Genomic DNA, 26,900 nt, shown 5'->3' with positions numbered 1-26,900 from the left:
AGAGGCCCTGGAGAATTGACAGTCTACATCTAACTTAGTCCAATGAAAGTAAGTTTATTTTGGGCCTTCATAATATTTGACTTCGGGCATGCAGAACTGAAAGGGCAGGCGATAGAAATGTATTCTACATATGCCCTTGGGTTCTCACCTCACTTTCCATTTCCCTTCCAAATGGGTACGTGGTACTAAGAACACCGGAAGGTATAGCTTCTAAATACACACTGTCTGGGCTCCTAGAGCAGGAAGCCACATCAGCTGTGGAATAACTCTGAGCTGAATCCTGGATGCTTTGGAGATGCTGTGGGGGTGGGGACAAGAATATGTCTTCCCTCCCCTAAAGTTTTCTTCCGTGTGGAGGAAGCTCCTTTAAGGTAATGCTCCTGGCTTTTTCTACTCCCTCATTCATTCACTCTTCTAAAAGAATGAGAGTGACTTAATTTTACGGCTGAGTTCTGAAGGAGGCTATTTTCCAAACGGCACGGCGTTGGCCTAGGTGTCACAGCCAACTCACGGGCTCTGTGGGATATTTTCAGGAGAAGCACAGCGACACTTAGACACCCAGCTTACTACTACTATGTTTAGACCTAACTTACTTCACAGATAGAACTATTTGGTATTTCTTTTGGCCTAGGGGCACTGTAAAAAATACACTGAGTCACCCGGGGCTTGTGAGCCAGGACAGTTTGGTAACTCTGTCCTAACCCCTCACCTTCCCTTTGTCTTTGGAGCCACTCTGCAGGCAGAGAACTCGAATTCTGCTCTGCTCTTCCCCCAGAGAGGAGATGGCAGTGTCCTGCACCACCTGTCACTAGGAGGCCTGTCTAATTCCTAGGTCCACTGTTAGGAAACCTGTCTGCCCACAGATGTAAGCCACACTCTACAGGAACTGCTTTATTCATAACAAATGAGATATTTTTAATCTCCAAATTGACTCCTTTGTCTCTCTATATTACTCTTCCTTGGACAGGATGATAAGTTCTATTTATTAGGCCCTTCTTCAATCTCAATAGAGATGTATGAAGGCCTCAGGGAATTATGGAAACTACACTCCCCATTTACTAACCCACCAAATGGGAGAGTTAGTTTGACAGATTTAATCTTCAAAAGAGGTTTTCTAACTTTCAAAAGCACTCTCCCAAACAAATCGTGACTTCCAGTTTGAGGTACCATATCACCAAGTCTGGCAATAGCCACAGAAACATGTCCTTAGCTTGCTAACTGTCTGTAGTCCCATCAGCCCATTGCTTCCTCCCACTTTCATGTAATCTTATTTACTTACCCTCCTTAATTTCAAATAAGTAAAAGCAGCTGCAAAACTGTTATTCTGCCGAGCATTTGAGATCATGCTCCCTGGCACATGCCGTCACTTTGGCTCAAACAAACTCTTATAAAAATTGTTTTAAAAATGTAGCCTAAGCAAAGTATAAAGTATACTTGAGGTATTTATCATAAAAACATAGCTTTATTAATGAACTAAGTGTATGCAACTTTACCGAATGAGAAACAATTCTTTCATTTAAAAAAAGTGTTTGAAAGCTAAATGTCTCAGATACAGTTTGCTACCTTTCTTGCTAATTGTCAATCAACCCTTTACTCACAACAAATCCTAATTCGACATTGAAAAGGCCTAACCTCAAAGGGCTCCTTCTGACTCAGCCACAACCTGCTTTGCTCCTTATCAGCCAAAGATAAATTTGTACTCTTCCAAGTCAAAATCGAGGAAAGATGCTTCAGTTTGTTTTCTCAGTCTTCTTGCTTTCAGAACTCTTTCTTTTCTTTATTCATAGAAGAATAAAGAAAAATAAGCAACCAACCATATGACGTAAACTTGTTCTGTAGCTCTTTCCCACACTGCACCACCAGGAGACACTATTCTTCACCAGGATGCCGACCTTCTCACCAGGTCGTTTAGCTTTAAGTGGATCTACTTGATTTTCATTCAGTAGGTATTATTCATTATTTACATATAATTTTCATTCAGTAGGTATTATTCATTATTTACACCAGAGCTACTTCCCAGATGGGTTTAAGGCAGCCCACAATAAAACACAAAAGAGTTATTTCTGTAACATCTAGTTTCCTCCATAGAGAAATGGTTTCAATTCATCAGCTGCCTGTAAGTTTGAGTTTGCCGAAACTTTCTGTGACTAGTTTCTATACTCTACGGAGTATAAAGCATTTAAAATGAAATGGAACCAGGATCATGTGGGCTGATGAGAAGTTGAAAGATTTGCTATGTAGCAAATCTCCAAAGTAGAAGCTGCTGGGTGGCCTCAAAATTGTTGCAATCACTAATACAGTATCTATTTACTGACCACTGGAGGAGTCAACAATGTCCAGCTCCCAAGCTAGGGACAGACAGAGGGCATCCTGTCCATATTGGAGGCCTGTCACACCGAGCCCCACAGCTGTGTCATGGGGACAGAATCCCAGAGAGCAGTTTCCAGGCTCTTGGCCTCACGTGGAAAGGTGCTAGCTCGGTTATTAGATGGCCATCAGCTGTAATCATATGGCCATCTGCTGTGGCTGGGTGGCCATCAGCTGTTACCAGTTAGCCATTAGCCACTAATATAACTGCCGTGGCTACACTGGGGAGTTAGTTGGTTGGTAGAGAAGTGGACTGCGGATTGCAGCTGGCAGGTGCGGTTGGCAAGCGCATTGTGGATCCTACTTCCTGTGTCTTGCCTGGCCACCAGCGAGACTGGGGTGTGGGAAGACCCCTCGTTGGGGTACTGGAGGATGTTTGCTTTTGTGTCCATGAACTCCCCTACCTATGGCTCCATTGTTGTTCCTTTTTGGCCTCACCATATCCTGCGTTCTTGTGTGGGGAGCGGGAACTGAGTCACTGCATGACATGTGTGGAATGGGGGCCTCACGGGTCCTTGAAAGGGCTGAAATCTTTGTGGAGTACATCAGCATAGGCCCCCATGATCACTTCAGCCAGAATAGAACTTCTCTTATTTGAATTATACATTGGGTTTCTGAGGAAGATTTCATGTGGAAAAAAAGGTTTCTGTTGAAAATAAAAGGTCTGAAAAAATAAAATAAAATGTCTGAAAATGAGGGTAGTTTGTGAAACACCACAGCTTGAATGGTCTGCCCTCTCTCTTAAAGGTCTTCAGCTGGCTCACATCTTCCTGGGCTGTGCATGAGGAATCAGACAGCAGAGCAAAGCCTCTCCGTCCCAACCACAGGGACACACTACAAGTGAGAATTCCAGCCTCCTCTCAACATAGTTCTACGTGACCTGGGTGTTTTGGGTTTTTTTAAAGCATCCTAGAATTTGAGCTGTATTATATTATAGGATGTAAAGTGCTAAGGGGGTCTTTCCTAATGCAGTTTGTAATGTGTTGTTGGAGAAAGTAAACACCTTTGCTGGAAAATTATATGCATTAAAAACCTTGACTAATGCATTTTTCTCAGTAGCTGTCTAGACCCTCGGAGGCAGTTTGCCTTCACCTGACATACATAGCTGTTTACCATTTGTTGTATTGCCTCCAGGGATGTGTAAACTCCCCTAAAATCTGCCAGAATCCTGTCCACAGGGACACAGGTGTCTGGAGCTGCCACCAAGTTGGTAGCTAAAGTACTAAATAGACGATGTGAAAATAATAATCACAGTCAAGAGTGGACTTTTGGTTATGATTAAAGGACTGAGATGGCTCATCAATCCAGGCAAGAGGCTGTGTCATGTCATAGCACATTCCTGCCAAAGTCTGGGCCAAACTCCTACACATGTACCACCAACTACAGAGAAAAGCTCAGCTGCCAGCCTGATTATTTGAGTCCTGAAGTCATGCTCTTGGAACTCTTACTGGGCCCTTTGAAATGGACTTCTCCAAGCTGCTGCTCCTGAATGTTGTCTGTCGTACCACCCTCCTCCCCACCACACCCACCTCTACTTTTATCAATATAAGTCACAGAACAGGCAGCCCTGTCAGTCCAGCCACACCAGATAAAGACATAGTACATGAAATCACAATAGTTAATCCACATATAATTTGGAGCATGTGACCCTTGGGAAAAATGCTTAAGTGAGGGGTGTGGGGGGCAAACTGACGGCAGCAGCTGCTGGCATTTTGAAGGATAAGCACCTGCTCAATACTGGACTCTGGCAGGAATTAACAAGTCTGACTAATAGCCAGGTACTAATCGTACTGGCTGTCTGTCATTTGATTGGCTGCCCAGCACCTGAACCCCCTTTCTCACCTTCAGAGTCTCAGGGGAAGGCAGAGCTGACCTGCCATTATAGATGCTGGAAAATGCCAGATACTCTCTTGCCCAGCTTCCCTGGCAGCAGACATGGACAGGGGCTTGGCCAGCTGGCTGTACCTGCCCAGGAGGTAGAACCTTTGACCAGAGATACAGAGAACAGTAAAGGAGACAACACTCCCAGAACACAGCAGAAGCAGAAGCATCCACGTACTGATGGCAGAGCCCAGGTCCAGGCTGACCACACAAGGGGAGGTGGCCACATGCTTCCTGAATTCGGTCTGTACACACACACACACACACACACACACACACACACACACACAGTGCCAAAAAATATATATATACATTTTAAGAAAGGAAAAAATTGTATTAAAATTATGCTGATGGTAACCACTTTGAGCACCTTTTGTAATTGTAGAAGTCAAATGTGACTTGTATTCATCTTTTGTTATAGGTATATATTGAGTATTACAATTTTAATTTGTAAGCGGGCATTTTCCGGCCAAATCGCGTCGTAACGCGGGGCTTTTTTGACATTTTCTCGCCAAAATTAGACTTTCCGTAAAATATTCATATCTTTCGATCTATTTGATATTTTTCTATGAAACTTTCAGTGTTTTAGTTTAAAAAGAGGTGCAAAATATGTGTTATTCTCGTCTCGCGCGCTTTGGTATAAAAAGCGATATGACGAGTTTACTCGTTTCCCGCAAAAAATGTGTTAATACAGTTTTTTCCTTTCTTAAAATGTGTATATGTTTTTTTGGTACCCTCTGTGTGTACACACACACACACACACACACACACACACACACACACACACACACGAGGTGTGATAATTAAGGTCAGGAACTTGTTGCAACGATGTTGCTAACCTTTTTTGATATCAGAGGGATTATTCATTATGAAATTGTACCAACTGGACAAACAGTCAGCCAACTTTACTATTTGGAAGTGCTGAAAAGACTGCGTGAAAAAGTTAGACGACCTGAACTTTCACCAACAATTCATGGTTCTTGCATCATGACAATGCACCACCTCACACGGCACTGTCTGTGAGGGAGTTTTCAGCCAGTAAACAAATAACTGTATTGGAACACCCTCCCTACTCACCTGCTCTGGCCCCCAAGTGACTTCTTTCTTTACCAAAAGATAAAGGAAATATTGAAAGGAAGACATTTTGATGACATTCAGGACATCAAGGGTAATATGACGACAGCTCTGATGGCCATTCCAGAAAGAGTTCCAAAATTGCTTTGAAGGATGGACTAGGTGCTGGCTTCAGTGCATAGCTTCCCAAGGGGAGTACTTCGAAGGTGATCATAGTGACATTCACCAATGAAGTATGCAGCACTTTCTCTAGGATGAGTTCGCGAATTTAATTGTCAGACCTCCTGTGTGTGTGTTTGTGTGTGTGTGTGTGTGTGTGTAATTTTTCTCACAATTACAATCATTTTGCTCTCACATGAGTGTACAACCAAGCTCTCTCAAAAGAGGCCAATAAGGCTGCCTTTCGTGAACAGCTCAGGAGTGCTATTTATGCCACGTTCCTTCATTCATTCCACAGAATTTGGAGAGGAGGGGTCTTTGTTTTATTGTGGTAAAACAGATGTAAAATTCACCATTTTAACCATTTTCAAGTACATATTTCAGTTGCCATACATATATTCACAATGTTGTACAACCATCACTACCTTCCTCTCCAGAAATTTTTCATCATCCCAAGCTGAAATTCCATAGCCATTAAACCCTAACTCCCATTTCCCTCCCCCAACCCCATTCTAGGAAGTAATCACAATTCTATTTTCTGTCTCTATGAATTTAACTATTTTAAGTATCTCGTATAAGTGAACTAATACAATACTTGTCTATTTGTGTACATGTATAATTTTATACCTTATTTATCACCTATAATTATAGTATGAACATCTTCTTAAGTTATCATTTAAAAACTCCATTTTACTGGCAGAATATGCACAACATTATGGATATTCCACAATTAATTTAAACACTTTCCTATTGTGAGATATTTAGGTCATCCTAATTCCCCCCTATCATATATAATGTTATTGTATATTTTTCTCCATGAATCTTTGTCCAAATAACTGACGATTCTTAGAATAGACTCCTAGGACAGGAATTATAATACTTGGTAAAAAGTATATAAACTGTTTATAAAGTTGATTTCATTAGCTCTGAAAAATTCAACATCAGACTCATTTCTCTAGTGCAGTAAATCTTATCTTCACCACCACAGAAAATTCTGATTCAGTGGGTCCAAGGTAGGGTCCAAGCTAAACGCCGTCCTGAGCAATCTGAGGCTCAGCCAGACTGAGAACCACTACGTGAGAAGATCACCTCCCAAATTACACTGAACATCCTAAATATAAAGAAAGAATTAATTCCATGCTGCTCCCTCTGACTGTTGCGTTTCTGTAGTGAGAGCCTTCTAACCTACCTGACAGAAAACTTGGAATGCTCCTGCACTGAGGTATCTTAACTAAGTCCTGTGCTAGTTATGAAACGCTATCAGCTTTTAGGATAATGCATTCAAGCCAACCTGTTTCCACACTGATACTCACTATTCTGGGAAAACTCCAAGTCTGATGTCCATGTTTCCTTTTTATTGTTTTTAAGGGAAACACTCTCTCTCTCTCTCTCTCTCTCTCTCTCTCTCTCTCTCTCTCTCTCTCTCTCTCTCTCTCTCTCTCTCTCTCTCTCTCTCTCTTTCTCTACCCAGAGATGCTCTAGTTGTCCTAAGTTGGAGCAATGTCCTCCTTATTCCCTCAAACAGCTAAATTCTTTTCCACCAGCCACACTTCGCCAATATCCTGACACTGAACCATACCTATCTTCTAAAAGACAGTGTCTTCTTCACAGAAAGAATAGCACTGACATTAGTTGAATTCCTGAGGGTCACCTAGTTTGTTAGTACGCGCTTTTCCCCTTCTGCTATGAGCCAAGAGTGAACGAACACATGCCTGGTAAAGGCACTGAGGTCGAGATGGAGGTTGTTTTCTGAAAGTTACTACAGCATTAAGCCTCAGAAGGTTTATTTCTAAATGAAGTCACATCCTTATGTTATTAGAAATAGAGGAGATTCTGGCATGCAAAAGCTTTAAATGGCATAGAAAGTAAAAAGTTAGGCAGTTTCTTTTGGAAATTAACTTCTGGTTCGTTTTGAAGTGAGGGAGCATGGTAAAGTCACTTACCAGAATCAGGGGTGACCCTGGGGAGCTGACCTGACTGAAAAGGCTTGTGAGAGACAGAGGAGGTAGTGAGCACGCGTGGGCATAAGGGATTAGAGGCGCGGCTCTGAAATACCAAGGAAGGGTCCTCTTCATTCTTGGAATTGGAGAGTATGAATGGAACTGAAAGGATCATTTACTTACCAATTACCGCCTTTGAGAGAGACCCTGCCCCTCCTTTGTTCTGTCCTTTCTTTCGGGCCTTTACTCCCTTGCTCTGGCATATACTGAGTGTCTCCTCTGTGCCTGGCACTGAGCTCAGCTTTGGGAAAACAGACAAAACTGGTCCTTTCGAAGTCCTTTCTCCCCAGGAATTCAGAGTCCAGTTGGAACCGCGAACATATACATGAATATCTGCCACACCAGGTACCGATTATGATAACAGGGAGATAGCAACTCTCTGTCCACGACTCACTCCTATGACATCAACTGCATCAAGCACGTTCCCCTATGGTTAACCAAAATTCCTCGTGCCTTCCCTCAGTGTTAAATCACCCTCCATATGAACTGAATTAATCACAGAGTCCCCATTTGAAACTCTCCTACACTCACCTGACTAGGTGAGCTGTGGTGAGAGCAGTACGGTAGTGCTTAGACAGCTGCCACAGGGGGAGTGAGCTGGCAGCGCCAGCAGCGCTTTGCAGGGCTCACTGCTGGAGGCTCTGGCATCAGCACCTTGATTTTGCTGGGGCTCCCCCCGTTGGTCAGGCTGTTGCACTGGCCATGCTGTGAGGTGTGGCCAGGCTAGGAGAATTGAGCTGCAGCCCTGAACCCCTTCTCTCCCTCTCAAGAGTGTCCTGGATGATCCCGCCGATGATCCCAGAGCCAATGCCCCATCACACCAGGAGCCAAAATACACAATCTTTCAGGTTCAGCTCCTAAAGGCCTTTGCTATGCAAACTCCCTGAAAAGGAGATTTATACGTTTAAAAGCTTTTGAATACTTCTTTTTAGATCTTCTTTCAATAACCTCTCCTTTGCTAAAGGTATGGAAGAGATGTACCACCCAAGTGCTGCTAGGAGTCTTGTGCTTAGGGATCCTGTGACCAAGGAGCTGACTGCAAATTACTGGCCAACACCAGCACCGATAATAACCACAACCACTGTAACAAACACGCTGAGGGTTTATTATGTGCTGGGCACCACCCCAACTGCTTTATACATTATATTTCAATCATGCCAATAATAATCTGAGTATTTATCTCAAATTTATGGATAAGGTGACTGGTGTCAGCCCCCTTGCCCAAGATTGCATGACTGTTTGCTATACCTCCGGGGCTTCCCACCTTGGAAAGACAGCCAACGGCATTTAGAAGGACTGCCCTGAGCTGGCTGCATCCTCCTCCTGTTTTTCCCACAGACACTAATGTGTAAGAGCTCTAGGACTATCACTCCTCAGACTCAAATAATGGGCAAGAGTTCCATCTATATAGGACAGATCTTCCCTCTTTTTATAGTTGTTGGCAGAGGCTAACACACATGAAGGGAACAAAATATTTATAATGTCAATAAAAATTTATGTCACAAAATGGAGAAAGATAGGCTTGAGGTGAATATCTCTGTAGTGGTTTCTAAAATTCAATGTCAGTTCCAAAAGCTGAGAAAAGAAAGATGAAAGGGAAGATAAAGATAAGCATTGTGGGGAAAGAAGGCTGCCCTGTGCTCACACGTCACACCAAGGGACTCAGGTGAAGGCAGCAGTGTGGGGCCAGCGTCCCCCCGTCCCCCTCCGGCCCCGGCACACTCCCATTCTGCTCCTCAGTGTATGTTCTACCTTCCACATGCATGCTTGGCTTACATGGGACATGTCATTTTGAAAGCACAGACTAGTGCTTCCAAGGTTCGGAGTCACACAGCCTGGGGTCAAAGGGCTGTTGTCATCAGGCGCGTGCTATCTGACCGCCTCATGTCGTGGTCTCCTCATCAATCAAATGGAGATGGTACCACAACCTTACCAGGTTGCCGGGGAGAATTAGAGCTCATATATTTAACAGGCGAGAACAGAACAGCAAAGCACAGTGACTGACAGCTGGTGAGTTTGAAGTGAACTGTGATTGACTATAATTCCTATCAACAGGGAACATCTGGAGGGGAAGAAGGAGGGGACGAAAAACCTTGGGAGAAGGTGACCCTTGGGATTTAAAATTGTGAGGGAATGACACAGTGAGAAGCCAATAACCGACTATAGAAGATGATCAGACCATATTATCCTATTTGAAATCCAAAACAACCCAGTCGGTGAGGTAGGCAGGTATCATCCTCTATACAGGTAAAGAAGCACTTGATGTGTGACACAGCTAGGAAGCAGGTAGTGGGGCGGCCATTCACTCAACATGCAATTTTCAAGCATCTCCTGTGCTCTAGGATTAGTAGTGAGAAAAACAGATGTGGTGTGTTTTTTTTTTGTTGTTTTTTTTTTACTTCATGCCACTCTAGTGGAAAATGAAGGCATTAAAATAAAAAATAAATTAAAAAGATAAGTGTAAGAACTCCAATGTCATAGAAGTACCGTGGAAAGCAGAAGCATTTAGCAGAAAGATGATTAGCGCTCTATGTGGTTATTAGATCCCAGAGAGCTCCACGCTGAGACATGGGAGACCAAAAATGAAATTGTGACACAAGAATCTGAAAGAATCCAGATAAAGAAAATCAAGGAAAACAAGTCATGATATAAAGAATTGTTGGAAGGCTTCAGATCTTTTTAAAAAATAACATTTTTTTCTGATTATAAAAATAAAACATGCTCATATGGATACTGTAAGAAGGTGATAAAGTTGAAAATCATAATCACCCATGATTACAGTCTCCAGAGATAATCAGTAACATTTTGATGCATTTCCTTTGAGGATTTTTCCTTTGCATATTTATATTTTTAAATATAGTTGGGATCATACTATATACACAATTTTGAGCCTGATTTTTCATTTATCATATTGTGCTGTTAAATATCCTCTGAAAATGATTTTTAATAGCTGCATAAATAATTTATTCAACCTTCCCCCTCGCTGCATTGGTAAGTATTCAATGGTGAGATCGAAGGAACAAAGAACTCGCATGTTTGCAATGTCAGATTGGATTTCCGGCACTGTGTTCTCACACCTGAGAGCAACACTTTGAGCGGGACATTGTCCAAAAGATTTCATCCTGAGTGTCCTGGAGGAAGAGCACTCTGCAACCACTTTGTTTTCATTGAATCATTCATCCCTTCCCACAACAAACTATGTATTAAGTGATTGAGGCAGGGGAACATTTTGTTTGGATTTGAGAAGACTTAGGAGGAAACTGATAGCTCTCTATAAGCATGAAAAGAGCTGTGAGTGAAGAGAGAATGGGTTTCTTTAGTTTTGCTCTAGAGGTCACGAACTAAGACTGACACTTGGAGTATTTCACAGGCAATATTTAGACTCCACACAAAGAAGCCAATGCTTCCTAATAATGATAGCAATAAATTGGTAGTGAACTACCAGCCACTTGTTCAATACAGGGCCTGAGAACCATTCGCCAGCGGTATGGCAGAGGAGACTTCCCACAGTGGGCGGGAGTTTGAGGGAGTCACAGAGGAGGATCAGGGGAGGGGAACAGGTGGTTTACGGCTGTGGTGGGAGGGGACTGCACATTTACCCCTTAGGCTGTCTTATTTATGCAGCAGCCCTGAACTGACTCATGGCTGCCCAGAACTCCTAGACAAGAGACCCCTTGGTTCAGAGTCTCTTACTGAACAACTTGTCCAAGTCTCACTGGCAGTGACAGGTGGAGCTAGGATGATGGTTCCTAAATTTCTCAAGTCCTTGTCTAGTGCTCTTCTTCTTTCACCAGTGTTAGGAATGGAGTATGCAAAAGAATGGAAAAAGTATCAGACACACAGGGACAACTATCATTTCCCTTAATCTAATTTCAGTCACTCTCTGGCTACACTCCGTTAGCTCTTCATAATATCAGCTTCCTCTATGGCCGAAGAAAGGAAGCATCTTTCTGAATCAACACCCCAAAGAGGAGACCTACTCATTCAGCACTACCTTGTTCTCTAGTGGGCACATAAGAAGGGCTGTTTTAACTTAATCGGGTGACTTCCAAATGGGTAGAAATGATGAGACAGGTGAGTGGGTCTCAGCCTACTGCTGTGGAAAAGGCTTTTAGGAAGTTTCTGTAGTAAAATGTACAACTGCAAAAAGACCTCATTGTGTGTAAAAGTATGTCAAGGATTAATTATTCCTGGGCTGCGGCCTAAAATGGCCTGGCGCTCTAACCTCCAAATGATACTGCAATATATAAATGACGTGCCATGTCATAGTGTGGGGTTGTTGTCCAAATAAACAGCCACTTTCCAGATCTTGGCCTCACACAGCCCAAACAGACGGTCATTAAGGCCTGGAATGGAGAAAGGGGAATGTCTGTGTGCAAAAGAGTGGATGGCTGGGCCGGGGAACATTCCAATACTTACAGTCAGAGACGATTGTGGATAACCCATTGCTTTTCTCCCTTGCCAGAATCAAGAGGCCTACGGGATCCTCTAGGCCAAATGTCCCCACTTTAAAGAGAAAGACTGAACAATGAAATGACCTGCACAGAGTCAAAACTCACCAAGAGATGGCTATAATTTAATTTCATTTTGCATTTCACAGCCCAGCAGTACAACGTTTTGCACAAAAGAGTAACATCTGGATAGGATTTTAAATAGAGGATTAAAAAGGAAAATCAGGTAGGGGTGAAAACAAATGAAAGGATTTGTAAGAACATGATTTGTCAAAAAATGTCAGCTCATATTATGTTAAATTCAGAAGCAGAGGAGTCGTAAATGTACACACACACACACACACACACACACACACACACACACACAGTAATCAGAATTTCCTCAAAGTTGCAAATGTGCCTGAGCATAGCAATTAAAATGTGAGCAACTCTATCCTATAAATACTTTCCATGTAAGCCACTGCTTCTATCTCTGTTAATTTAACATGTTCTTCCTTTCAGGTTTAATGCAAATGCGTACACTTAAACCATCATGTTCACAGCAGACTTCCTTATGAAGAACAGGATGTGTGTAATTACTACCAGCTTATTTCCACAGAGGCTACAGTCTGTCACAAATGGTAGACAGATAAATGAGATGGTTGAGGAGAGGATAATGCTCAATCTGTTTACTCAACATTATTACCCTTAAAGGGAAGGCAGAAATTTCAGAAACTCCCCCAAATGATTCTTGTGTTGTCAAAGGACTGTCAAATCCAAATAACCTTAATGTGAAATTAAGGAGAATTTTTCTGTTTGTATGTTCCCAGACAAGAATGAAAATGATACATAGATAATACACCATTGTCAGATTTATCCAAACATGAGCTTTTAATCCAAAAGCTTAAAAACACTTTAGGGGAGGGCGGTGAATTTAACGTTACTGATCCCACTCCAGCCTGCAATGCCCGACTCAGTATCACACTGAGGATTATGTTGTGCCCTTTTCTGATAGTTACCGAACCTTGGAAATAGAACCTCTCTGTTCTTTTCACGCCGGATGTTAATCTTTCTTTGAAGCCTGATTCTTGCTAACATCTGATTTGCTTAATGAACACTGAGTTAATTAATATTTCAATTATGATATGTTTCTTTTCTATCTCCACCCCCCCACACCCACCCCTAAGTAACCCCCATGAGGTTTTGTTAGCATCCTTGATTATTTTCCTTGAAACAGACACGCATAGTTTTGAATTGATGTAGATTTGCATGTACTGGTAACTGTGAACCAAAGCCATGCCAAAGGGAGGGGGGCAGTGGGTATTTGGGCATCAGAAAGAGGGGTCAATGCTGATACAGCCAGAACAGCTGGGTCTGGCTTTTATAGGTTAAACTGAGAGGTGAGGGAGTAAGACCCCAGGGATGGTACTGTGAAAAAGTAAACAGGTAGGTAGAAGAAGGTAAGATAAAATGAGATGGCTTTGCCAACAGCCGGTTTTAAACATCCGTCACTAACAACCAATTAGCAATAATATTAATCGTACACAGAATGTGATTCCCAGATTTTAGCAAGTCAGTAAGACGCCAGATGCATTCAAACAGACATGCATGTGAGCGCACACATCCATGCAGTTTATCTCTGCATTTTAAGCATCCTGGGAGAATATGCAAGAAGCAGCTGGGGCTGCACCCAGGTGGGGTGCTGCAGGACTTGTACTTTTCATCGCATCACCCTCTGTACTTCTTGAACTTCAGCCAGCCACGAGCATGTTATACAAAACACTGTGCATATGCGATTGTTAAGTATCAGCTGCTAATTCTTATTATTGCTCCTAACCAAACACATTTTGTCTACCAACATAAGTCAGTGATCCTTTCCCTTTAAAAAGTTATATGAATCTCAAAAATGAGGGGTGTTCAAGATTCTGGAAGGTCATGCAGTCCGTCTCCTTCAGAAAATGAGCGCTCTTCCCAGGGCACACAGCAGATGCATCACCCTTACACTGGTTCAGCATGTGGGAGCCCTGGGTTACAGGAAGCATGGCCACTGAAGGCAAAGAAGAAGTAGAAGTTCTGGGGGGACCACCCAGGCTACATGTGCCAAAAATAAGGGTGGAGGAAGCAAAAGCAGGTAAACGAGTACTGAAGAGAGCTATGGACTAAGGGAGTTACGACGAGCTCTACAGTGAGGCCAAGTCTACATATGTGCGGCTATCTCAATTTAAGTTTTTGTGTGTCAAGATGGAAGCCCCATAAAGAATAAATCTGAATCATCCATTTTGGTGGCCATATTGTCATGTTGAAGCATTACTTGCACAAACATTCATTGTTTTATCAAATAGGTGAGAGTTAGGTAATTATGTGAGTGTGAGTGTGTGTGTGTGTGTGTGTGTGTGTGTGTGTGTGTGTGTGTTACATTATACCCATTTAGAGATAAAAATGAAGGGCCTGACCACGCCATTTTATTTCTGAAATATGGGATGTCTGTTCTCACACTGTGGCATGGGGGCCTTTCACTCAGCATTCCTTCGACTCTGAGACAAAAAATAAAACAAAACTCAAGACCTATGCTTTGCAAACAAAGAATCTTGGAACGGTTCTAAATGCAATGATCACTCTAGATGAGAAAAGCAGGGAAGAAGAAGGGGAGAGACCCCAATATGGCCAAATCTGGGACCTGAAACCTGGGATTCTGGCAATGTGCCCTGTCTCATTGACAGGCTGAGCAAGCCAGAGCTCAGGGAGTTACCTTTGACACCTCTTTCTTCCTCAGCCCCAATCGCAGTCCACCACTGAGTCCTTTTCATTTTACCTCCTTAAATGTATTTCAAATTGTTCCAGTGCTCCTAACTTAGTCCAAGCTACATCGTTTCCTCTGATTTGCTGTAATGCTCTCCAAACTGGCCTCCCAGCATTCATTGCAGCCCACTCTCCTATTCCTCTTCTTCAGTGTAGCCCAAGAAAATGCTTCCTAACAGATGTCTTCATGTTGACTTCTGCTTAAGACTGTCAATGACTTCCCCCTGCTCTTAAAGTCCCAACCTTATTAACAAGGTCTTCAAGGCCGAACCTAGTCTGGCCCTTTCCTCTTCTAGGCTCATCATTTACCTCTTGCAGCAACCTAAGCAGGTCAAGCTCTTTGCTGCCAACAGCCTCTGTGCACGCTTTGCCTGGAATACTCTCCCTCTGCCCTTTGACTAGTTAACACGTCCTGTAGATCTTAGCTCAAGTCTCACTGATCGCTTATCTAAATAAGGTTTGTTTGTTTCTTATTACATGTTCTTATAGGATTATATTCCTATCATCCCAGGATTTATCTCAATTTGAAATACACTTTTATTAGTGTGACTGTCATGCTACTCTTTCCCACTAGACTGTAAATTCCATGACAGCCAAAAGCATTTTAATTTTATTTCTCACCATCATATTTCCAGAGTAGGTGCTTACCATAAGCAAACTTTTGGTACGGCTGCCACTCATTGAACAATGAGCTATCCTTTGATTACAGAATCTCCATAAATTGCCGTATGTAGGTGCCCGGATATGACTTATCACAGGTCCACAAGAGGGAGGGCTTCCTTGGGAGCAGCAGCCTTGCACACTGATACAAGGCCCTCGCTCTTGGAGAAGAAGGAGGACTTGAGCAGAACCCACTCTGTTTCCCCATCCTCATTACACGTCTAGAGCAAGCCCACCCCTAGATAATGGTTACATATGTGCACTTCCAACTTCATCCAAAGACAAATGCAAAGCAACACAAAACAAAACCCTGTAGAAACATAACTAATGACATGGGGTAGAGTTTTAGCATAAATAATATAGGAAAGGGGTTTTAATAATATTGAAAAAAGTTTTAAAACTGTAAATTATATATTAAATTCCATACACACATCATTGAAAAATTCCTTGCCCAGGGAGGGAATAAAATACCTAGTAAGAAGAGGAAGCAGTTGTGGGACCTCTGTAGCCATTAGCAGCCTGGTATACGGCTTCTTGCATGATGAGATGGTCTTTAAACTACATATCATTACAGAATCTCAGCCGAGTCAATGGTGCTCCCATTCGTTCACATTCTTTCAACAGTTCTCCTATAGTTCCTGTTTCAATAGGCTTCAGATACCGGCTGCTTAGAATGAATGCAGTTACTAAAGCCTGACTTGTTTTGTGCTAATCACTACTTTCATGGTATAAATCAGATAAACTGCTTCAGAAGATTTAATTTTATCTGTTAGTCCCATAAAGGAATCATTGGGTCACATTATTCTTAATTAAAGGGTAAATATCAGGCATGTTTAAAAAACAATAACCTATAAATACATCATTATAACTATACTACTGGAAATACGTAAATTTTCAGCCCCTACTTCCTTTTCACTGAGTTATTATTAGCCATTCATCTGCAAAAGGAATCTTTTTCAGGCACAGGTCACACCAGCATTAATTATTAGTGGAAAACCCTACTTGGATCTGAAAAACCATGTATAAAACATTATTCAACGCATTCATACTATTATAACATTTAGAAGGAGTTAAACATTCTTTATGTTTAATGGGCCTGAATAAAATATGTAAAGCATAGAAGACTTGAAAACGTAGTACCCTCCATTTTACAGAAGCCAAGAAATCAGGTGGTGCAGGGCAGTCAACTTGTAGAAACACATACAACCAACAAAGATTACAGCACGTCACAGCTTCCAAGTTTTTCACCCACTTCTGAGCAGAGAACATTTCTCACTGTGGCAAAAGACTAGAATATGGAGGAAAAAAACACACTCATTCCGATCTCTCTCCACATTTCCTAACACCTTACATCTTCTCCCTTTACTCACATACTCTGAATCCAAAATATGATTTGTTTAGTAAAACGAAAGGCCAGATTTATTACTGGTTCTCTCTCACCCAGTAAAAATCAGCTAACCTCTTTCAAATAAAGTATGAAGAGGAAATTCACTAAGTATTAAGCAAAAGTAATTGTGGTTTTTGCAATTATTTTTAACCCTTTAAACCGCAATTACTTTTGCACCAACCTAACAGTGCTGATTTCCTCTGGATGCACTTACCAAACAATAAGCTAAGTTCAGTCTATTACCAAAATAATTGAAACCCCATGGTCAAATAGGAACATAAACTCTGTTAATTTGTGAGCCCAATATCTTCTGGGCTATGTCATCAGTTTATGTGCTGTATCCTGGTGTGTTCACACCCGGCGTTGGGTGAAAGATAATGGAAAAGGGCTTGTAAACAGGTAGCTCCCTGTTGACTACTTGCCTCAGGAAGCTCTCAGTGTTAGCTGTATATTTCAGAAATTGTATGCAGAACATTGTGCTTGCCACTGTGCTACAGGAAGTGTCAGCTCTGGAAAATTTTAGGCATTTGTGAAACGTATGTGATTATCAAACAGGGTCACAGTATCTCATTTTGAAATCAAAATGAAGTTAGAACAAGGAAAGAATGAAAAGTTTGAAACTTTGCATCACAGGCAGCTAGTGTACCATTTTCATCTAAAGAGTAAGATGGGTCAATAATAACCACTGACATTCTGATACCATGATGTGAAGCAACAGTGACATCTGGCCATGTCTCTATTTAAAAGAATAAGGAATTTTCATAATGTTTGTATTTTCTATTAAATGGGAGTTTATTTAGCCTAGTCTGAGATTTAGAACTGATGTCACTAATATCCACAGTCCAGAGCTGAACATTCATAGGAAAGCCTAAGACAACTGGAGTAATTTCCCAGTAATCCTTTTCTTGGGCAGACATAGGTATCAGCAGCTGCATTAACACCATGGGTCCTGGAGCCCTCTTTACACAGAGATTTCTCATTCTCATGGCAGCGGGACAGACAGTACATAACAATTCATCTGAACCAGTGGTTTCAAATATTTTCAGGTCCAGAGACCTTCTTCTTTAAAGAAATCTTATGTGGAAGCCAAATGCATTAAAGGCTTGTTGTAACACAGCCCTACTCTAGCAGCTAAATATTCTTTACCTGGAAAGGATATGAAACTTACAATATGAACTTGGACTCAAATTTAAGAATAATTCTTTACATTGATAATGAATTTTACATAACATACTAATTATCTAAAATATAACTCAGAATAACAAATTTAATACTTAAATATGTGATGGCTGTTACTATTAATTTATTTAGTCTTTATTTAATTCAATAAGTATGTATCATGCACTTACTATAAACCTGGTCCTGTACTGGGAACCAAGTACATACTAGTAATTCAAACAGACATGGTCCTAGTTTTCAAGAAGCTCAAAGCTAAGTGCATGTCATATATCAAACTGAGATAAGTGCCATGACAGACAAGTTCAAGTTAAAATGGAAAATTTGGAGGTTAATTTCTTGTTTAAGTAAGCACTTGTTTATTAATTTCCATTATACTCCTAACAAAAAATTTATTTTCCTTTTATCCCCCTCCCTTCCTTCTTTCTTTCTTTGGAAAAACAAAACATATCCTGGTTTGAAATGTGATCTTGGAAACACTTTCTAAAATACATTTAAGTGTTTTTTTAGGTCTAAGCATATTTATTGTATTTACAATCTCATTGCAGAAGGGACCACTGTTTTATCTGGTATTTCATACTCTTTCTCTAAAGGTATAGAAATTATAATACTGAAATTAAATTTCCAGAGACATATAAAATACACATTTCCAAAATACTCCTAATATTAAGTGGATCTGCAAAATATGAACCATAAGCATAATCCATAGAGGATCTATTGATAAACTGAGCGTCATCAAAATTTAAAACTTTTGTTCTTCAGACACTATTAAGAAAGTGAAGACATGATAGAAACTGGGAGAAAATATTTATAAATCATATATCTTATAAACAATTAATTTACAGAATATAAAAACTTGAGCAATTCAATTAAAAAATAAGTGAAATACATGAATAGGCTTGTCAACAAAGATGATGTATAAATGGCTAATAAGCACTCGAAAAGGTGCTCAAAATCATTAGTCATCAGGAAAATAAAAATTAACGTCATGCTGAGATACGACTTATGACGACATAGCCACTAGAATGGCTATTATCCAAGACTGAACATCAGGTGTTGGTGAGGATGCGGAGAAACTAAAACCTCATACACTGCTGGTGGGGATGCAGAATGGTACAGCAACTTTTGAAAACAGTCTCGCAGATTCTTATAAAGCTTAACATATGCTTAACATATAACTCAGGAATCTCACTCCTAGAGATTTAGCCCAGAGAAAAGAAAACACATGTCCACCCAAAGGCTTGAAAGCAAATGTTCATAACACCATTACAGCAATAGCCACATACTGGAAATAATCCAATGTCCATCAACTGGTAAACGGATAAACAAAATGGTATATTCATACCATGAAACCTTATTCAGATGGGGAGAAAAAATGCAGAACATCTGACAAAGAACTTGTATCTAGAATACACAGAGAATTCATCCAGGTCAATAACCCAACTCATCTCCCTCCTCCCCAGTGTAATGTCCTTCAACATCTGGCCCATCGTGATGACGTCCACCTCTGAAATTACTTTCAATAAACTTTACTGGGTATTTTTCTTGTAAAATCTTTCAGGTCAGCTTCTGGTTGGGGCTGAGGTAAGGGGCATCCGTGATGAACAAAATAACACAGATGGGTTGGGATGGGGCATGATATCTCATAGCTGAGATGGACTCACTGACAACAGGTGTCTCTTCGTCAGCCTGGTCTCTGCCACTATAACATAATGTCCACATGGCTACCCAACTTAAAAATCCAGGAGTTTCCCAGGATCCCATGGCACAGAATGTTTCTGGGAACTTTTTTCTTAAGTCTCTCAAACCCATCCGGGTACTTTAATTTTGCCTCCAGAACACCCAGGATAACTCCGACACCTACGTTTATAACACCTTTGACTCCCCTAAGGTACCTAGCACAGTGGTGAACACATAGATAAAAAAGAATGAGATCATTGGATATTTCCAAATACAGATGTGGTTCACAGTGGCTATCACTTTTGGGTTTAAGCTCTGCACTGAAAAGAGATGATGAAGTCCTGGAAATTAATAACATTGCCCTCAAGTTCAAGGTAGACTAAAGATGAGATGCTATACGTGTGTCCTCTTAAAAAGAAAAGGATGGGAAAGAAACACCAGGATCCTGTCTCCTGGGAATAAGTCCCCCAAACCAATCACCTTGAGATAATTACCAAAAGAGAAATAAGAGAAATACTGTCAAGTGAGGAAGGTATATATTTGAAGAAAAACGTAACTGACAACATGTCTTCAAGGCAACTGGTTAATCTCCTGCATAGGACACAAGGGCAAAAAAGACATACTTTTCTTCAGAGGATCACCAGTGCTAAACAGAAATTGTCAATATGATGGCTACGGAATCGTGGTCCGTGAGATCATAAATTTATAAAAAAGAAAGGGAGTGCAACTCAAATAAGGGCTTCAACATTCCATTAGTACGCCCCAGGCTTTAAGGCAAAAAGCCACCGAAGAGTTACATAAAAGAGAGTAAAATCCCAGGACCTGGTAAGTACCCAACCCACTAACTTGAGATAGTTCATGAAATTTATGAGACTAGTTAGGACCTCAGTGAAAGGCACATGGTTTAGAGAATTGATGAATCAGGTAAGAGCCCCTGCCCAGCAACTGTGTGTTTAGTCTTCAAAGGTACAACCAGACTCTGTGCCTATAAATAGCCTTGAGGTTCTTTTGATTATTTTTTTCTTACTAAACTAGTCAAGATACTTAACACTATTCCCCTTTAGTAGGTAATTCTATTTACTTATCTATCAATTAAATTGTGTTTAAGTACAATCTGTCCACTGTAAGTTGTGTTTATAAAAGTATAGTAATGTGTTTTGTAAATATTGTACTGTTTTATGTGTTATTTGTTTTGAAGACGTTTGAAATACTTAGGAGAATTTGAACAACTAAACTAATGTCTGAGTTACAGGTACTATGTGCTTAGAAAAATTGTGACATACGAGTATATATTAAATCTACAATCACAGTTAGGATATCCAAGGAAATTTGATTACTTAAATGTAAAATGGGAAAATGTAAAATAGGACTTGATCTGTCAAATTTATACATTTTATATAAATCAAGGAACAAATGAGTTTATTTTTATGCAAAAATCATTAGATATATTAATAAAATAAAATTTATCAGCTGAAGTTAAAGGCATAGACAATTTTAATTTGAATGTTCATTAAAATCTAACTAATAACAGATATACTTTTACATGTATAAAAGGCTTCCCAAGGAAGTAAAAATCAATGGGAATTTGGTAAAGCCTTCACTTCACAGGCTCTCAGCTCCTCAGTCAAGAAAGAGAGGCTAGGGCACCAATTCTGCCATGTGGGGCATACCTGAAGAATCTTCAACCAACAAAAAGTTTCTAGAGCTTTCTCTGGCCAATTTCCATTGATTCTAGAAGAACCATGGGTGTTGGGATGGCGTGGGTGGGGGGCAGGGGTGGTAAGGGGCATTAGCCTGGAGCAAACCCAACACAGATGGTCTGGGATGAAGCGTGACTTCCACCTGACTTGAAAATCCAGGGGACCTCAAAATACAGGAGCCCATAGGAATCCAAAAATACTTCCCAGGATCCCATAGCATAGATTATTACTGGGAACGATCTTTTTCTTAGTTTTTCCAACACCACTCCCCAGATATTTTCTTTGGCCTCAAGAACATCCAGAGTCCCCCTATACCTACACTTGCCAAAGGGAAACAATAAGCTGACATAGTGAAATCTCACACATACAAGCACATGTTTAACCTAACAAATAGAAACACAGTTGTAAGGATATGTCTTCTAAACAAATTGCATCAAGACCAGAAAAGGTAACATAAACTAGATGGGGAGGAAAAGAGGGAAAATAAGAGTGCTATAGACTGAAGTCAGTATCCTGAAAAATGTGGTTTTGCGCCTACTATAGATTAGTTAGCTCATTTAGTCTTCTCAATAATCCTAGAAGGTGGAAATTACTATTCCTTTTTTAATGGTGGAAAAAAAACTGAGGCTCCAAAGTTTAAGCAATTTGCCTATAACGTCAGGTAATAATTACCGCTAAGAACTTCAGTTTGCATCACAGAGCCCAGAAAAACTAACGGCCAAGGCAATCCACACCTAAAATCATGAAGAGTTCTCATACTTCCTTCACATTTCAACAGAGGCTGAAAAATGTAGCAAGTCCTCGTGGAATTTTCAGTGACGGACTCTTGCTGTCGAATTTCTAAATGGTCCTGTTTCTCTTCTCACGGCCAGTGGTGAATGCTAAGTTCATCCTGGAACTACCCAGAGCAAGCTGCACCAACCTCCTCCCTCAAAATGAGGTCTAAGTTCAGAAGAAAGGAAGCAGTCATCACTCTAGTTGTCAACATGGGCACGCCAGAGGATGCCAGGTTTTAGCAGAGGTTAAAAGGGGGCCCTGGAATCTCTGTGCTCATTGAGTTCTCTCGGGTGGGCAACTTTCATTCCCATCAAAATAGTAGGAGACAAAAAAATTCATCAGGAAGTGTGTCGCAATTTCATAGACTGACAGATGGAGGCGTGTTGCAATACATCTTTTATTACTGCCCTTGACAGCTACAGATTGCATGCTGAGCTTAACTGGGTTGATACACACATTCTGTAGGTGTATTGTTGAGAAAAATTTTTGGACATTTTTATGGCTATCACAGACATAAAATATCTAGGTATGGAAATAAATTTCCTGGTTAGTACAAAGGATGTTTCTCTGTACTGCTTCAAATACTCTCGTCACATAATCCTAACATAGGCATTTTAATGCCTGGCAAATTTAGTTTCCAACATGGATAGGTCAGCCTGCATTAAATGTTTCTCTTCTACGGGTTTATAAAATGATTTGTAATCAGTGACTCTATAAATACAGGACTGGAACTTTCTTTGCTAACGCGTCAGGCTTCATAAGGGAAGATATTTATGTCACACATAAATAGTTTGGGATGATTAAACTTGATATTCTAAATTTGATTTTCATAGTTAAAAAACTGAAATTGTGCTGTACCCTTACAGCAGCTCTACTTAGCAAGTACCGCAGCTCAGAGAAGCTAGTTCTTCAGTAGCCAGTAACTGACGTCACACGAGAAGAGCCTTCCCTGCGGCACTCACACCTGATAAGCACATTGTGTGGATTAGAGAGTTTTCAGACAAACAGAAGGAAAAATCATTTTCTACCACCAGTTTCAGATGCCACAGGTATGTCATCTAGTGAAAACAAGATTTCTCTGAGGAATGTGAAACGCATTTAGTGTTTCTACCAAATAATTATTCTGCCACCATCTGCAAGACACTGAGACAGAAACAGACCTGACTATATTTTTCTTATCTCTTCATGAAACTTCACATTAGGGCACCAAGCAGAGTCTCATCTTCCAGAAGACAGTCTGATGGTACATGAATATCAAAAGTGAAAGTGGGATGATTATAGCAATTAAGCCACGTGGCCTAAAAAATGTTGCTGTAAACATATTTACATTATATCTTATAGGGGAATCAATATAATTTATATGTAAATATATTTATACTAGACTTAATTATATACATCATCTTAAAATATAACATTGAACTCCCCTATCTCAAACTGAAGACTAGGAGACATACTACAAAGGCATTTAATCAAGTAGCTTTCATTAATTTCAGTGAGCAATACAGACCCCAAGCAAACCTCGATAATCCATTAAATTTTAAAAGCTTGCCTTAAAATACTATGATTTCGCCTGCGGGACCCCAGATGATGACCAAGGCGAAGCACATGGTAAAGGAGTGGATCTACATACAGAGTGCTACAAACTGACCAAGACAACGTGCTCATGGTTTATAGAGAAGGAAACTATACTCTGCTATACAGTCAGAGCTTCTGGCACCACAAGCTAAAAAAATCTTCTAAAATGCCTCAGGAGAATGTATTTGTCATGGTTAATTTTACGTGTCACCCTGATTGGGCCAGAGAGTACCCAGATATTTGGTCAAACGTTACTCCGGGTGTGTCTGTGAGGGTGTTCTTGGTTGAGTTTAATATTTGAATTGATAAACTGAGTAAAGCAGATTACCCTCCCCATTGGGCCTCATCCAATGAACTGAAAGCTTGAATAGAACAAAAAAGTGTGACTACCCTCCCCCCCCCCCACATACACACACACACACACACACACACACACACACGAGAGGGAATTCCTCCTGCCTGACTCTCTTTGAACTGGGGCTCAGCTTTTTTCTGCCTTTAGACTCAAAATGAAACATCGGCTCTTCCTGGGTCTCAGACTTGGACTAAAACCACACCACTGGCTCTCCTGGGTCTCCAGCTTGCCAACTACAAATCTTGGGACTTCTCAGCCTCCATAACCGTGAGCCAATTCCTTACAATAAATCACACACACACACACACACACACACACACACACACACACACACACTATACACATTTATTATATTAAATACATACACACACACACTCTACTGGTCTGTTTCTCTGGAGAACTCTGAGTCACACAATATTATAAGAAAAAAAAAACTGTCCTATAGTGTCTCCAAAGAAGTAAAGCTGGGGATGTCTCTTTCAGCACCAAGATAACAAAAGGAAGAGGCCACAGAAGGCAAGGAATCGTGATACTATCAGAAAGTATGTGAAATTTGAAAATACAACATAATTGAAACATTCCTATTTGATGTAAGAGGCCTGAAAAAAGTAACCAAAAATGTAAGAGATGGGATAGGGTGGGGGGAATATCGAGGGAGTAAAGATTGGATGAAGGAGAGAAGATCTGCTCGCAGATGACTGTAATTTTTTTCACTTAAGAAATTCTCATTCTCATAAATTCAGGGCGAATCCCCCTCTCTGATATTTGCCACTCATGCCATTGCACGTGCCCCTCCCTCCAAGGCGAGGGCTATGACCACACACACACACACACACACACACACACACACACACTCAAGCCTTGACCAAATATACTGAGCAATGCTAATCAGGCTGTAAAGAATTTTGCTTTTTCATTCTTGTTGATTTTAATGCCATAGGGCTTCCAAACAATCTTATAAATTTTAGAGCCCATGTTCTTCTCACACTCATTCATATTTAAAACCAAACCTGTTTGGGTTCAGAGGGTGGGAACAGAAGGTGTCAAAGAAAAGACGTGTGTAATTTCAAACAACTTTCAGGACCACAGACACTCTTTTCCAATGTACAAGTTAAAGACATTCCAGGAAAGCTTAAAAACGGCTGGGTGTTTGGAGGCTTGTGAAGTGAAAGGGAATTTTGGATTCATTAAATACTAGCATGGACAAAAACCTACCTATTTGCTCAGGTCTGGGGATTAGTGCTCACAAGTCTTTTATCGCACCCACACCACACTCCCATCCAGGTCTGCTCTCTTTTGCAGGTTCAGCATTCAGTTTGCACAAAAGGAGGCTGATTCTGAAAAAAGAAGTATTTACCTTGGGCAGGGCTGGCGAAAGCCAAGGGCCTCAGTCTCCTGTATATTTTCAGGTCTTTTGTGCCCTTGTAAATCCCTTCCCCTCCTGCTTTAAAGGTCCTTTCTTCCCCAGGGTTCAGGACATGCACTCTAAAGTCAGACTCTGAGATCGAATACTCTTTCTGACACTTGTTATTAATAGATATGTGTGATCTTGGGACAGTTATTTACCTCTTTTTGCCTCCGTTTCCTCAGAAGCAAAATGGGAAGAACAGCAATGCCTAGCACATCAGGTTGTGAGGAGGAAATGCGCTCATGCACATCAGGAACTGTCAGCCCTACTAACCCTGGGGAGTCTCTTACTCATTCTTCTGGACCCCACAGGTGGTAAGTTGCATCTGGTTCATTTATAGTAAGTATCGCACTTACAGAAAACACCCATTTACCATCCTGCCTGCCCCCTAGACTGAGCAGGAATCGCACCTTCTTTCTCATAATCTTTGCCAGCAGTGTGATCTTGGCACACAGGTCCTCAGTGACTGTGGGCTGAGTGCTTAAAAGGACGATGTGTTCTAATGAGGAGAGCTTATTATTTAAGGCTTGCTGGTTATGAATGGCAGCGGCAGTGGCAGTGGCAGTGGCCATGCAGCAAAGTGTGGCTCCAGCTACAAATCTGCAAAGAAGCGTGATTCACCTTCTTGGTGTACGGCCGAATCCTGGCATTGTTAATTTGTCTAAATTCATTTGCTTTAAAATCTTCCAAATAAGGTCAGTTTTGTTTACAAACTTGTCCCTCTTAACAGCATAGAGAAGTTAGCTCAACAAGCTGACTAAATCAATGTGTCTTTGGCCACAAGAGACCAAAGTTCTAGAAATATCTATAAGCAATCGCATACGGTTACATTTAATTATCAACTGCACGTGACGCATAATCATCACTACTAAAGAGTCACTAAGAAACGTCTCTCCAAGTACAAAGAGCAAAGCATCAACAGGCCTAGAATAAGGCAGAAGTTACAACTATATTCCTGAGGCGTGCCTCCCAAAATGATACTTCTCTTAACTACAGAGGGATAACAAGATGACCATTAGCCTAACTCTGATCCCAGTTATGTGATTGATCTCAATTTCAAAAAACCATCTGTGGAAAGTGCTCTTCTTGTGAAACATCCTGCTAAAAACAAGCTCCCGAGATACATTCGCTCATTCCTCTGGATAAGCCCTGATGTATTCATTGAGGGGACAACGGATGGAGGAGACAGACTGGAGGACACACACACACACACACACACACACACACACACACACACACACACACACGTTCCATTCCAGATCACAGTGAAGAAACTCAGTGAAGTCACAGCCTTTTTCTGTGTGATTTTTGTTATTCTCGTATGAAACACCCACAGATGTTTCCGTCAGATCACAGATGTCACTGTCAGGTCAGATTAATAAAAGCAATGTTCTCCAGTTAAGCACACAGAAAAAGCAGTAATAAAGGATTCAAATATGCTAACACTTTGTCACAGAAAAGAAGAGGTGAAT

General features: G+C 40.9%; 1 protein-coding gene across 4 annotated transcripts in view; it reads right to left on the bottom strand.

The window, feature by feature from the left end:
• The window catches only part of KDM4C (lysine demethylase 4C), a 383,956-nt gene that overhangs the window by 11,059 nt on the left and 345,997 nt on the right, over positions 1-26,900 (bottom strand). The gene's annotated exons all lie outside the window — the stretch shown is intronic.

The sequence above is a fragment of the Rhinolophus sinicus genome, chromosome 16 (genome assembly GCF_057876585.1).
Source record: "Rhinolophus sinicus isolate RSI-liver-muscle chromosome 16, RSI-T2T, whole genome shotgun sequence".
Taxonomy (NCBI): Eukaryota; Metazoa; Chordata; class Mammalia; order Chiroptera; family Rhinolophidae; genus Rhinolophus; species Rhinolophus sinicus.
This window is presented reverse-complemented; position numbering and strand designations above follow the sequence as displayed.